Source organism: Callospermophilus lateralis (assembly GCF_048772815.1).
Source record: "Callospermophilus lateralis isolate mCalLat2 chromosome 11 unlocalized genomic scaffold, mCalLat2.hap1 SUPER_11_unloc_3, whole genome shotgun sequence".
NCBI classification, from domain to species: domain Eukaryota; kingdom Metazoa; phylum Chordata; class Mammalia; order Rodentia; family Sciuridae; genus Callospermophilus; species Callospermophilus lateralis.
The window spans coordinates 7042014-7057864 of record NW_027510155.1 but is presented as its reverse complement, the minus strand read 5'-3'; the positions used below and the strand labels follow the sequence as shown (position 1 = coordinate 7057864).

At 31.9% G+C, this 15851-nt stretch overlaps 1 pseudogene; it reads left to right on the top strand.

The window, feature by feature from the left end:
* LOC143385986 (ephrin type-A receptor 6-like) overlaps positions 1-15851 on the top strand; it is a 140384-nt pseudogene that overhangs the window by 32117 nt on the left and 92416 nt on the right.

Below are 15851 nucleotides of genomic sequence, written 5' to 3'. Positions count from 1 at the left end.
CATAGGATATCAGGAGAATCATGTAAACTGAGACTGAGGATGAGTAAGTTAGTCATAAAGAGAAGAGCATGTTGGCTTGAAGGAAGGCCCAAAGAGTTTAATATTTTTGAGAAATAGAAGTTTTGAAAAATATATTCAATAAGTTCTGGAGTGCTTCAAGGAATTTATTAATGGTAAGGGAAAATAAAAGACTTGGGAGTTGAATGTCAAAATATTGTAGGAACAAAGCATAATATTGGTCACTTGAGACTTGCTCCTAATATATGTTGAAATTTAAGCAATACTGAAGAAAAATACTATATTCAAGAATGTTATAAGAAAGCCTCAAAGAATAAATGTGTATTTGTAAGCTGTATCTTTAATTGATCAGATGTTTTAATTAACGGTCGACCCTGCATATAGTGTATGATATTTTGTAATTGGTCTGGAGCACCTGATCTATTAAATTTCTAGATAAGAAAAACTGTTAAGAAAAATTTTTGGTTTAACATGAGTTCAGTACTATATAAGGAGGGTATACATTGAAGTTTAATTTTCTGGACAAGATGAATTTGAAATTGTCTCCTTAAATTACTGTTTCACAAGTTTAAGTCAGTTTACTAAATGTTCTCAGTTGCATTTCCATGATTTTGATAGCTCCCTTGATTACTTAATTTTTGAAATATCTTGCTCACTCCCCCAAAATAACTTGCTAATGCAAAGTGTTTTGCTTTCTATCAATTTGTTGCCCTTTATTCAAAATTTATTTGAGTTCCCTGGGCAGTAAATCTTGGGTTTGCAGAATATTTGCTGAACAGATAATTGACCATGGTGTTAATGATAAGGCAGATATCATTGTTGTTGTTTCTCACATTGGAGCTTCTTGCCTAGGATTGGGGAATTAAAATTATTTAGTATTTGGGTTTTCTTAGTTATTTTATGAGTTCCTTCAAGTTAGCATAAACTTTTTAAAGGTAATAGTACCCAGTTCTTTGTAAATAAGTTGACTGGATAGAGAATATAGTGGAGTGTATATTCAGTCAGAGTATGCTACATCTTGCTGATTATTGTGATTTGTACTCCCTTTCTCAGAAAGGATTCCCAAGAAATAATGTAAAATCTTGGATCCCTAGAGCCTCCTGTGCTTCTCCATGTTCTCAGCTTCTTCCAGGCAACAGAGGTTATGTCATCAAAGTTGGTAACTGCATCTTACAGCAATAAGAAGTGTGGAGATTTATTAAAATTTATTTTCTGATGTTTCAGTATACCTAGTATCTAATAAATTACCTTTACCAAAAGTTTGAATTTATATGAAAACTATATTGGAGCTCTGTTAAAGATATCATTCTGCCCACTTCCAGATGAAAGTGTCAATTCGGTAGGATCCCTATATTTAACTTCAAAGAAGTTGTAGCCACTTCTATAGCTCTTTTTAAATGACTTTAGATGTCATTTCATGTTTCTTTTCTTAGACAGTGTGTTATGGCCACTGAAGTTGGAAAAAAGCTATTTTTTTATGTCGGGTGCATCACAAGACTTAGTTTATTATGGATAGATAGTTCCCACTGTTCTTAGCTTTTTTTTTTCCTGAAGTACTCTTGAATGTATACTTTTATGTTTGCATTTACATATAAACTAATATAGATAAATATTCCTGTGTTCCCACTGATTTATTTTGATCAAATTATTTACATGCCTAGATCATGTTTTCTTTTCGATAGTTTTTTTTCCCTTTCCCATATGATCAGGACTTCAAGATTACTATTGTGACTTTGTCAGTGCTCTAAATTTTTTTTGGCACAATCTGACATAAAAGTACAAAGTATTTTTATTATTTATTGCTTGTGAACCAATAAATTTATAATTATAGTCTTAGCTACTCCTTCTCCAATGTACTCTTTTCAGCTACTGAAAGTATACCATTTTTTCACTTACTCCAAGTTAGCCATTTTTAATCACATTTGAGCTGTTTATTAACTGCAGATTTTTTATATGTAGTTATTTATAATTCATCAAACATTTTCCTTTTATAATTTCATTCAAATATTTGTACTTTTTAAAAAGCCTTTCATTTTTTTTTCTGAAAATGTTTATTTCACTTTTAAGTGAAATTTTTTCCTACATACGGAATCCAAGTTTGATTTGAATTTCAACTTTCTGTTTTCCCTAGCACTTCAAAGGTATTCCATTATTTCCTCCCCTTCATTGTTTCTGATGAGAAATCATAAGTAATTTGTATCATTGTTTCCCTTATATTTATGTATGTATGTATTTATTTTTAAGATTTTTTTATTTCTTACATGACAATAGTGGAATGCATTACGATCATAATTATCCATTCACAGCACAATTTTTTACAAAGCCTTTCATTTTTAAGAGCAGTTTTAGGTTCACAGAAAATTGAGAGGCTGTTATTTCATTTCTAAACCTTCAACAATGGGGAAATATATAGAAGTGAAAATTGAGTTCTGACCTTCAAGGAATTCAGTCTATAGGAGAATATTTACACTAAGAAATGCATATATCATGGCAAAGTAAGAACATTACTCTTAGTCAAGCACTATATACAGCTTTCAGTGGATCATAGAAAGGAGGACATCACCATCTTTTGGGGGTAAATTAGGGAAGGTTCTATATGAAGTCACATTTAAGCTAAGCCATAAATAGTGACAAGGATTCTATTTGTGGAATCAGTAAAGCAAGAGTATTCCAAACATAAAGGAATAGAATGAATGGAATGGTGGAACTGGAAGGTGAGAAGGCAAGGTATGTTTGAGGATTAACAGCCTGTAAAAGTAATATATAATGGGAATGATGTACTATAAAAAGAAGAATTGAAACAGGGAGATGGGACCAAGACAAGTATAGTCTTGAGTGCCATGCCAAGAAATTCCTATATCAATAAGAATCCATATCCATGGATTCATATACTAACAAATTGAAAATATTTGGGGAAAAAAGCTATTGTCTTTAATGGACACATGCAGACTTTTAATCACTTTCCCCCTAACAATACAGTAATATAACAACTACTTTCAGAGCATCTACATTTCATTAGGTATTACAAGTAATCTAGAAGTGATTTAAATGTAGGAAGCATGTGTATAGGTTATATGCACATTCTACACCATTTTATGTAAGGAACTTGAATATCTTCAGATTTTAGTATCCATGGGAAGTCCTGAAACCAGTCTCCCATAGATACTAAAGGTTGCATATCTTAAGGCAAAAATTTCTTATGCATGTTCTCTTCAATATTTTAGTATGAAATGTTAATATATATTTAGTGCTAAAGAGATTTTAGTGTCAAAAGGTGAGGGGAATACTGAGTTAAAAATAATTAAGCCGAAAATTAGGCAATAAAAGATAGGCTACGACACTCTAACATGTCTTATAATTGGTGTTTGAAATGCCAGAGTTACAGCAGTTGGTAGCAAGATATATTTGAAAAACAATTTAAGTGAAAATAAAACAAAACAAAATCTTCTTGATGTTGCTTTATTACTATTTAAAGTTGAGAGCTTTAACATGGGTAGATAAAATTCTTCATTCCATAAAAGAGATCAAGAGGAGTTTTCAAAATAAAACAGGGTCATTCCTTTATAGTAATTTAGTACTCTCCAAGAAATCTCTGATCTAAAATTTGGTCTCCTGAATGGACTTACCTGCAGGGAAGAAGATTCCCTGGGGAGATAAATCATCAATGAATAAATTGTCTTTCTCATTTATGTTAGTCTCCTGCATGCTTAATTAGCAAGGATCAGTCTCCGAAGGTATGATCACTCCTTTATGGGGAGATAAAAATTGAAATCTTTTATGATGAGAGTCTAGGACAGATATGGATCCTGGTGACTTCACCAAAAGTGTTTCTCAACATTATATATTTCTTCCCATAATCCATTGTCCTATGTAATCAGTAAATTAAGAAAACTAATCAATGTCTTCTGAATGTAAGCATCTGCTTTCTTATGCTTAATTATACTTGAGAAACCCATGTTGAATAAAATATTCTCCATTTCTAAATGTTAAAATGCCATTATCATTTCTATTGCATTTATTTTATTGCACAAGATCCTGGTAATAAACAATTTGACAATAGTACTTACTGACTTGCCTTCCCTACAGGGTAATGATGATAATAATGTGGGTTTTTTAATTTTATTTTTTATTCCAACAATAAAGCTTCCATCTGTCATTCTTTTCTGTATACTAAAGTAATTCAGCTCCTGGCATGGGTCACATTTGTAAATGTTTCATTTATGAACCATTCCTCCTCCTGACTCCTCTGCAGTACAGAAACATGCCAATAAAGATGAGCTGTCTTATAGTTCATGTGTCTCTCAATTTGGCATTACATTCGCTCTGACATTTCCTCAAATAGTTTTCAGTAGGAAGTTGTCCTACATAATTCTTATGACTTTATTTATCAAATAATTGTGCTAAAAGCTTTTTAATTTGTAAATGATATGACAACTGATTGTCTTAATATTTTATTTAAGTGTTCACATTTTTCCTGCCCATTTCTCTTGTTATAGACCATTCTGTTACACCAACAATATTACTTACCAAACAATTCAATTTAGTGTTCCAGAAGATAATACTCATCCTTTAGGTAGTCAAGGATATTGAAACTATGGTAAAAGGGTTGGAAAATTATGTTTTTCTTCAAATTATTCTTTGATAGCATCTCCTCAGAAAGTATATTATTTTATGAATAAATTATCAAGTTTCATGACCTGATAAACACATCTTGAAGCAGTTGGCTGAGAAATTTGAGCATTCAGAAACAGTTTAGTTAGTTGCTTTAGAGAAGCATCTTCAATATTGGCAGCTTAACTCCACTTTTTTTTTTAATTGACTAGTGGATTTTGTGGACAGTAATTCTAGAATCAACTGAAAAGCCCAGATTTAGAAAATTTAAGATAAAACAGGATTATGCTTAGATCTCTGTTGAAGACTCATGGAATGGATCAATTAAAAGAGAAAGGGAGAAGGCAGTCATGATACATGATACAAACTTAATTGTCACTCTTACTTTTATATACTGTTATTTGACCCTAGTAAGTTTCTAACAAGATCACAGTATTAATAGCCAGGATATAGTGGGTGCTAAGACTTGGGGAATTACATCTTTTAGAGCAGAACAATTCTTTAGTGAATAAGAATTATGACTTGGCAGAGTTGGGGTTGTGGCTCAGTGGTAGAGTGCTTACCTAATAACATGGGGCCCTAGGTTCCATCCTCAGCACCACTTAAAAAATAAGTAAGATAGTTGTTGTGTCAACCTAAAACTAAAATATTAAACACAAAAAATTATGACTTGGACAAGATTACACAAGCACATATTAATGAAGCCATGTATGCAACCCAGGATATACATAGAAGATATAATGCAGCATGTAATTTCTTCGGACATGATTGAAGTTGAAATTTTAAGAATTATCTTTGTGCATATTTTTATGAAACTGCTTAGATGGTGTGATTTTAGGAATGCCATGAAGAGTCCCAAGTCACTATTACCCAAAAGATGCTATAAGCAATTAATATTAAGTTGGATAAATAAATAACTAATGCACAAAGAATCAGGAGAAATGAATATTAGTAAGTATCTTCATGTGCTACTTTAGTTATTCTCTTCTTCATATGAGAGATGCTTTTAGTGGGACAGCTCATAAGAGAAGGAAAAATTTAAATACTGTGCACCTTGGGAAATGGGGATAGATGCACAGGGTTTGGATTGAAAGTGAGCAGCCTGAGAGCACTTCATGCTAAAATACTTGTATCATTTGAAGCACAGAAGAGGATTCCACACGTTATGGAATATGTGTATCTTCTCACAGCCCTTCAATGCTTAGACGAATGTCTATTTTCAGTTTATTTTTTCTAGAGACTGCTTTACCCATTAACAATATCTCAAATAGTTGGTATATAAATAGCCCTTGATCATCTCCAACACAAACTAAGCACAATGGCCATTTAAATTTCAAGTACTTGACTTTGTTTGTCCTTCACATTTTCAGTAGTTAAAATTTATTTATTTTTTTATTCAAGATGAGGTTCTTGCCCAGACTCTCTTCTCTTAGCTGCATTCATTAATTCAAGCATTTTATTACTCTTTATCTCTCACACACTCATAATTTGTTGGCAGAATTAAACTAATATAATTGTGGTATCTTAATTTGATCATAATTTCAATGAACAAAATTTTGTCCTTTAGAAGTTGCTTAATATGTTTTTATTTCAAAAATATGACAATACAGTTTAAGATTTTTACCTGGTAATTTATCATTTTTGTTGACTAAAGTTTGGATTATTACATTATTTACTTGTGTTAATGTTTAATTTTTAAAACACATTCTGAGCTGGACGTGGTGGAGCATACCTATAATCCCAGCAGTTCTGGAGATTGAGACAGGAAGATTGCAAGTTCAAGGCCAATGTCAGAAATTTACTGAGGCCTATCTCAAAAAACAAAAACAGGACTAGGATTGTAGTTCAGTGGTATAGTGCCCCTGGGTTCAACCCCCAGTCAAAAAAAAAATCCCATTTTATGTCAAGTACTCTCTCCAGGCAAATGTAATAGATACTTCTTGTACTTGGGATTATTTTGGAGAGTATTTTACTGCTAGAGAATTATTATTTCTCATCTTGTTGACTCCTACGATGAATTTCTACAATCTTTTCAACCTTGTCACTTCCATAAAAACTGGGACAAGTGTTTCAATTACTGACAGTTTGATGGTGATGTTGATGTGATATTGGATGTCTGCCCTTTTACAATATCAATTTAATTCTACACAGTCTACTAAATAGACTTTCCTTGTCTGTACTTCTAAATAAGGCCATTTTAATTGTTTTTGCTATTTATGTGTTTGAATCAAGTATGCTATAGGCTGTAACACAAAATTCCAATAGTAGAAGTGATATACGTTCAGCTAATACTCCTGAAGGTAAATATTATATTTTATAAACTATATTCTACCTTGCCTAATAGAGTTGTAAATACTATAGACTCAATAAATATTGGTGGGAATAATATCAAAACACAATAGATAAAATCAAGTAACATTTCTGTGTCCCTATATACTCTACTGAACAAAGTTAAAATTTATTTTCATGAATTTAACATGTATGTAATGAAGTGTAAAACAAGGCAGGGAGAATATTCCTTCCATTTTCAGTGAGAGAAAAAAATCTTGTGTAATTCTTAAGTTACATTTTTTCCCTTTTCAATATGAAACCACTATTTCCTTTTGAGATAAAAGTTTCAGTAGCTTTTTTAGACCTTTCTTTTTTTTCTATAGAAAAGGTTTTGCATTGAAATGGCCATTATGTAATAGCTAGAACTTTGAATTAAGTAGTTATAATATCTTTTGCCAGAGGTATAAAAACAATTTTTCAAACCTTAAGTTTCATAATATTCTTAAAAAAAAATGGCGACTGTCCAAAGTCCATGAAAGACAAATGGGAAATGTAAGAAAGGATAGAACTAGAAAGGCAAAAAAGCATCTTTGATGCTGTGGAAGCGATGGGGAGCAGGTTCAATGGTCTGGGCTAACTGGGAGACTTCTGTGTGAGATGAGAAACTCATGACATTTATTAAATATGACTGGAAAATCTAAGAGTAAAGATAGTAGTCTTTTCTACCAATTTATACTCTGTAATAATTTAAACAAATGCAAATAACTTAGGTTCTAAAGTAAAGAATTAATTTACTTATAGGCTAAAGTGCTGAAGATGTCAGAAGGAAGAACTATATACTGCTATTAATTAGGAACATGGCAAATTTTCTATCCTGTCATTTTCTAACCATAGAGACAACTGAATTGTCTGATGGAGAGCACAGCTTCTGAGGTGTTGCTCGGGCACCCAGGAGTGAACCTGTAGCTGAGTGGTCTTGTGCTAGATAATATCCCACTTCTTTGGCCTCTATGGTAAGTGCTGGTAATGACAGGTTTTAGGAATGATAATGATTCTAAAGAGGAAGCTAATAAAATTTCTGTTAAGTAGGATGATGATCTACAGGTGCCTTGACAGAGTGAAATAGGAAGGTGTCAAAATGAGAGTTAACTTCACTAGTTATTTGGATTAGGTTTTCAGTGGCACTTCTGATACAGTGTTCCTTGTCTTATAAATAATAGAAAACTGGTTCACTTTATTTTCAAAGTAAGTTCTGTAAGTACAGCATTATAGAGGTGGTTTTTTTTTTTGCCTTTTCTATTTAATTTTATAGTTAAAACTTTTTTTCATCAGAACTAAAAAGGAATGTTTATTCTATAGAAGGCACCCCTTTCTAGTGGGGTAGAACGATGAGGATATGAGTTTAGAGTTGAGCTAGACTTGGTATTTTCCCCTCTGATTTGAAAGAGTTATTTAACCTCCCCATGTATTTACTCATTACCTTCCAAGTAGGATTTTCAAATGCTCAAAACTTAGAGTAGATAAAATTGTTGACATCACCCATATTAAAAATAAGACAAGCAACAGCGTAATTAACAACAACAACAATAAGACAAAGTGATCTTGGTACAACTAATAATCAAATATTGATTTCAGGTTGTAGATAAAATTAATTATTTTCAAGAAGAGGTGATACCTTTTGGGATATGTTGTCCTAAAATAATGTCAGTACACACAGGGACCTACCAGGGGCTAAACACAGTTAACCAACATATGTATTTAAAACAATAGGCATTAGATTTTTGTGGAATTAAATACTGGTTCCAACTAGATATGAGGGTATATAGCATAGTATATAGAACTGGAATATAAAAACATTGGTTTTTCACCAAGCACAAATATGTAGTTTTGTCAAAGCTGGGTGTGTCAGTTTAATCTATTAGGTTCCACATTTTCAGTTCTGGGACTAAAATTGACCCCAATCCATTAAAATGTGTTGGAAATGATAATGTAGATTTTATTATGATTTATTGTCACTAATGAATTAATAATATCAATGAAAATTACCAGTAATCATTCACCTATTTTCTCAAAAGGATAGAACTCTAGAAACATAAGTATTTATTTCAGAGTTTCCATAAGCAGTATATTCCTTGCTCAATTTAAATATCTTGGTGTTCCATAAATGGGACATAATGAGTTAAAGCATCCAAACTGTATAATATTCAAATAGACTACTTCTAAATATATAAAGGTACATTTCTGTTTATAAATCTGTAACCTGAAGTATTCTTTGATTATATCTGGTCCTCATATCAGGAATATTTCTCGTGTTGATTTGCTGTGATTTTAGAGTTAAGGGAGATGGTAGATTGTGTTACACAGAGTACGTCTTCGACCCTTCCTAAACCTTTACTGCTGGGTTGTTACTGTGTGACTTTATAAACGTAACTTTCCCTTTCTGCATTGATTGGTTCTACCAAAAAAAAAAAAAGCTTGTTTTTTTTGTTTTGTTTTGTTTTGTATGGAATATGTTAAAATTCTCCTAACATGTATTTATGATCATCTAAACTTTTAAGAATAATGACAGATTTCAGTATTGACAAAATTCACTTACTGTTATGTGAATTTGTTGAATTTTCACTATAAAATTATTCTAAAAGAATAATTTCTTAGTGGTTAATTTATGTCCTATTTAATTTTTCAAAATGGTATATAAATAAAATTATCCTTTTTATTATTTTTTTGAATAAAGTTGATCTATTATGTACTATAAATTAATACACTATTTTAAAACTAATATCCCTCACTACAATGGATAGACTGGATAGATTGTTTAAAAGCTAAAATTTAGTATTAAGTTTTTGAATCTTAATTATTTCAGATTTACTCTAGTACTTCCAAAGTTATATCTATTTTTTAAAATTTTCTTTTAGAATATAGTGAAATTTTCTTATAATAGAGAATGAATGAAGGAAATGCTAATAAGGTATAAGATATTTTCAGAGAAATGGAATTTGCTTAAAAGTTTTGTTCTTAAAGTTAATAGGAGAATTGGTATAGTTTTGCAAATATAAGCATTATTTTGCTTATTAAGAAAATACATACTTTCAAAATAGTATGTTAATATCCTCAGACTAATATTTACTTTTTGGCTTATCTAATTTCTCATTCATTACAATATAAATAAATAATTCTAATTTCAATTATACCCTTTAATAGATAATGTGTTGGTACTTCTGTTTAAAACATTACCATTAAATTTAAAATAAAAAGTATTTATTTTTTTAACTGATGTTAATGTCAGTATAATTTCCTTTTTCTTTGCTAGGTTTACAGTAATTTTGTACTCTGGTAGGGACTAGATAACTTTTGTTTAAAGCCAGTAGGAGGAGCTCTCAACTTGCTGGGTTCATTGTAATTAGTGTGGCTGGAAATTCTAGATTTGTGGGGGTTTTGTATATGAAAGAAATGATAAAATTAAGACATTCACCACATATAATGATAAGGAAATTTTGAATTTTTAGGTTCATTTAATATCAATGCATTGTCCTTGATTTGTCTGCAACACAAATTTTAATTTTTTTTGTACTCTGGAATTTTTAAAATACATGATTGCAAGGTAATGAAATAAAGCAATTAGATCAATTTCCTGGAAGCTACTAAGGAACAAAACATACTAGCTAAGCATCTACATTTTTATAGCTGTACATATGTATTTTCCTTTGTTTTAAATGAATATACTCTGGAGTAGACAATTACAGATATAAAAATCAAAGCAGTTTAAATGTTTTAGAAAGAATAATTATAATGTTGACTAAACAACTTATTGGCCATAATATCTATGTATAATATAAAAGAAAATCTCTTTTGATAAATTTCAATATATAGCAGGGATTTCTGAACAGTTTCTCCAGTAAGCCGTATATTTGAATGTCTTCATTTGTGGGTAGTCTGTGAATTTTCTGTACAAAGCTTTGAGAAATCTAGGATCAAATATAGGAAGAGGTATGATCTGCAGGAGAAATAGTGTTGCTTCATTCTATATACAGAAATGAAAAGAAAAACCTATTAATGGAGTTTTGTATTTCAACTTAATATGGTAAGGAAAAAAATACTGTGAAAAATATTTAGAATCAGTCTTCTTGACTAGAATCCTCTATCACTTTGTGTTATTTTAAGAAAAATTATATATCCTTCATGAGCTTTAGTCTTCTCATGTAAGTTGAGTATTTAAAGAAAAAAAAACATTTGGTTAATATCCAAAATACATAAGGAACTCCTATAATTGAGAAACAAATATATCTATTAATCCAGTTAAAAAATGGGCAAAATGCTAGATTGGGCATTTCTGGAGAGAAGACATGCAAATAGCCAACAGGTATCTGAAAAAGGTGCTCAGTATCACTAATTATCAGGGATATGCAAGTCAAAACCCCTGAGATTGGCATACACCTGAAAAGGGCTTTTATCAAAAGACCAAATTATAATAAGTACTAGTGAGGATGTGAATAAGAAATTACCTTTATTCATTGTTGGTGGGACTGTAAATTGATAAACCATTATGGCAAATAGTATGGAGAGTCCTCAAAAAATTAAAAATAGAGCCATCACAGTATATGTCACTCCATGTCTGTGTACATATTTAGAAGAATCAAATTAAGAACTTAGAAGAGTTATATGTATGCTACATTCATTGCAGCATTATTCATCATAGTAAGACCTGAAAACAACTTTAGTCTCTTACCTGTGGATAATGGGTAAAATTAAAAATGGTGTATGCATACAATAAATAGAATAATATTGTAGAAAAGAAGGCAGTTGTGCTACATTGGACAACATGCATGGGCATGGAGGACATTATGTTAAATGAAATAAGCCATTCATCAAAGGACAAATACTATATGAGTTCATTTAGATGAATATCTTGAATAGATTCATTGAAACAGTAGAAGTTTGGCAAGGCCCGAGAGGAGGAGGAAATGGAAAGATGCTGTCCAATGACTATAAAGTGTGTTATGCAAATGAACTCTAGGTATCTCGTCTAGCATAGTACCTATAATGCTGTCTGTATACTTAACATGAGATCTCCCCTATTAAATTTTTTAAGTATTTTTAAACAATCTCTCTCTATCTCTCTCACACACACACACACACACACACACACACACGCAAACAACAACAACAACAACAAACCCAAAACACCAAACAACCCAAAATGAAACCAGAGAAACAAACACAAATTGACCAGAGGAAATATTTGAAAGTGGTGAGGTGGTGAATGTTTGTCCTATACCTCAATAAAGCTATTTCAAAACAAAGAATAAGGATCATAAACTAAAAATATTGGAAGTACTCTATAGACAGCAATCATTTAAATAGAAATTTAGATCTTTGTCAAAATAGGGAAAATTATTATTCTTTATATACTTTACATTATCAAAGATAATTTACATCATCAAGGATAATTTACATCATCAACGATTATTAAACTTTTGTAAAAATGTTTATAAAATTTTTAGCTAAACATAATAACACCCCAAAATATTCTTATTAAGGGACTACTATGAAATTATTAGAGGATAGATGAATGAGGATCGTGGAGACATGAGGTTAAGAGATTAGTTATATGAAATGAGCCCACTGTGCTGACTCCCCACATGTTTTCTTTTCCAAAAAGCCATCTGCCTGCAGCCCTGCCTGGCCTGAGTGGACAGGATATGTCGCAACTTTCAACAAACTGAGGCAGGGAGCGAGGGTCTGGAAGTCAGTGTAGGTAATGAATAAGGAGGTTGAGAAGATGAGGGTTGGTTATCAAAGCAAAGACAATGGGTTGCTAACAGCTAACACCACTGGGATGGCACTTTCCAGCATAAGGAGTTGCTGCTCCTTCCTACCCTTAGGCACATATATGGAGAAGAATGAGAAAGTAGTTCATTCTGGGGTCTATAAAAGAGTAAGATGTACCCACTCCAGCTCTGGGTCCCCTTCTCTTCAGAGAAGAATCCTGCCTCTGTGTCTTTTAAAGTAAACATGCTTTCTACACTTGCCTTGGTGTTTCTCGGGTATTTAATCTTCAACACCAGTGGGACAAGGACCGATCCTGATCTACAAGACTGGTATCAAAATGTTTTAATGCATGTATATATTATGTAATGTTTAAATCAGGCTAAACCCATCAGTCCCCTTAAACATATATATTTATTCTGAAAACTTTCAAAATCCTGTCTTCTAGCTTTTTAAATGCATAGTAAGTTATTAAATCATCTGCAGTTTCTGTCCTGTGGAATAGCATACCAGAACCTCTTGCTTCCAGGTGTAACCTAAGTACCTGTTTTCTTGACCAGCCTTTTCTTGTTCTTCTTCCCCTGCCCCCAAACACTGTCTGTGGCCTGTGGTAGCTACCAATTCATGCTTAACTTCTGTAAGGTCAACTTTTAGATTCCACACACGGGTGAGAAAACGTGGTATTTGTTTCTGTTCCCAGCTTAATTTACTTTACACAATAATTTCCAGTTCTATCCATGTTGTTGAAAATGACAGGACCTCATTCTTTTTACAGCTAAATAGTACTCCACTGTGTCTGTGCCACATTTTCTTTATTTATTCACAGTTGATCAGTTGTTTTCGTATCTTGACTATTGTGAATACTGCTGCAATGTACATAGGAATGCAGCTGTCTTTTTTTCCAAACTATTTTTAGTTGTAGATGGGCACAATACCTTTATTTTGTTTATTTATTTATATATTTTTTAATGTAGTGCTTTGGATCGAACCAAGTGCCTCAGGCATGCTAGGCAAGTGCTCTACCTCTGAGCCACAACCCCAGCCCCAGCTGTTTCTTAGTGTACTGATTTCATAAAGATCTGTTTAAATGGGAATATAAAAAACTTTTAGAACACTTTGGAGATTACTTGAAGGATATGCTATGTCCTTATTTGGTGACTGTGTATTGTCATTTTTCCCACCTGTTAGGGAAATAATGAGCTATTTCAAAAGTATGAAATAACATGAAACTTCTCAGTACTTTGAAGTAAACATGGATATTACATCTCTATTCTTTTGAATAGTGGATTATTTAGGATTCTTTAGAGGAACCGAACCAACAGAATATATATGTGTGTGATTACAAAAATGGGATGTATTTCATTGGCTTACAGGATCAGAAGCTTAATAGTCCCATGATGGCCTTTTGCAGGCTGGAGACCCAGAGAAACCTGTAGCTCCTCAGTCCAGGCAGCTGGAGCTTCAGAAGAGGCATCAAAGATGCAGCTCCAGTTTGGTACCAAAGGCCTGAAACTTCCTAGGGAGTCTTTGGTCAGAGTCTGCTTGGGAAAGTGAAGGAGCAGGAGTCTGAGTTTCTCTGGGAATCACACTAGCAATTGGAACATCTGCTCAAGAATAATAGCCTAGTTACTTCCCTTGTAATAATGAAATAGGTATTTTAAAACTTTCATGTATTAATTCCTTTTTACTCTGACAATGATTCCAGTGTATGTAATTCCCTTTTGATGAACATATGGACTGTTTCTAATTGGGAAAATTGTATATGAAGCCACTATGAATTTTATAGCAAGTAAAACCAATAAGTAACTGGAAAATATAATGGGAGATTTAATAGAGGAATGCCAGCTCATTGTAATATATAGCATTTATTTGGAGTTTGATTTCCTGTTGATTTGAGACAACAAAGTGTATTAAACATTGATTTGATATTTGACATTAAGGAATTATTGTCTATTAATTAAGATATAGTTAATATAAAAGTATTTTAGAAAATAAATCTGAAATTTTTACAGATGCAATGATATAATTACTAGAATTTGTTTCAGAGAAATTTTTCAGTGGAAGAGAAGGTAAACACACATAGATAAAACAAGATTGACCATACAGTTGGTAATTAACGAAGTCAGGTGAATACTATATGAGAGATCATTAAGCTATTATTTCTTTTGAAATAAGTTTGGAAAATTCTACAATAAAAATTAAAAAATTATAACTTCGTTTTACAAAAGAAAATGTTTAGTACCGGTATTCTGCAATGAGTAAATGTTATCACAGAAACTTAATGCTAGTTTCATATTCTAAAGTTTATTAGTAAAATGTACCATATAATGCTACTCAAGTGAAGCTATGGAATCCTTACAAAGACACTAAAGAGTAGATGCCAAACGTCATAATCACATTGGCATTGTAATTTTTTTTGAGCTCAATAAAACCCACCTTCTTTGCAAGATTAACTGAAATTAATGATGAGATATGAAAGCATTGTTTCTCAGTGTAACCCATGGCCTACATACTTCTGTGGGGCCTGGGAATTAATAGATGAAAATATAGGTCTGATTATATCTATATTTCTCTCTCTATATATATATTCTTTCTTTCTGGAAATACTGGAAACATCACAAAATCTCTAATCAGGCAGTCTCCAGCCCCTTCCAGCATTGTTTCCAATCTCCTACTTCAAAATAATTTCCATTCTTAGTCTCCAGAAATTGAACAACTCTTTTTAGTCATGTCTCAGTTACTTTATAGATGGTTTTCTAAAATAAAAAAAAAAAAAACATTTTCCCTACATGTAATTGAAGACCTTTGTCTGGCCTAGCTCAGCTTTATGTCCTTTGTGAAGCCTTCCTGAGCTGCTTTCTCAACCTTAGTTCAACTTAATTGCAAGAGTGCTATTTTAGAATTTTAACAGAATATGTGCTTACTATTTGTTTACATGTCTGCCTTGTTTTAAACCAGATGGAGTTACTTTTTGTTAAAAAAAGGCACATAATTTTTGTTTTTGCATCCTTTATTAATTATTATATATCTAGTTATAATAATATAGTCTACTTTAAAGATAGCAGTTCATACTTTGCTGATAACACTTAAGGATATTTAATAACATAAAAACAGAAGTTTGTTGGCATTAATATAATTTTTTTAAAAGTATAAAAAGACAATAAAGTGGAGATACACAGAGGTGG